The sequence below is a fragment of the Arachis duranensis genome, chromosome 4, assembly GCF_000817695.3.
Source record: "Arachis duranensis cultivar V14167 chromosome 4, aradu.V14167.gnm2.J7QH, whole genome shotgun sequence".
Classification (NCBI taxonomy): Eukaryota; Viridiplantae; Streptophyta; class Magnoliopsida; order Fabales; family Fabaceae; genus Arachis; species Arachis duranensis.
Genome location: NC_029775.3, coordinates 81,811,520 through 81,811,811, shown reverse-complemented (window position 1 = coordinate 81,811,811; position 292 = coordinate 81,811,520).

The window sequence follows — 292 nt, the reverse complement described above, 5'->3', positions numbered from 1 at the left end:
TTGGCTCTTGAAAGAATGATGAACAAAGAGAAATGTTATTGATAATCTAAAATATCATGAAATTGATTCTTGAAGCAAGAAAAAGCAGTGAAAAACAAAAGCTTGCGAACAAAAAAAGAGAGAGAGAGAAAGCAAGCAGAAAAAGCCAATAGCCCTTAAAACCAAAAGGCAAGGGTAAAAAGGATCCAAGGCTTTGAGCATCAATGAATAAGAGGGCCCAAGGAAATAAAATCCAAGCCTAAGCGGCTAAACCAAGCTGTCCCTAACCATGTGCTTGTGTCATGAAGGCCCA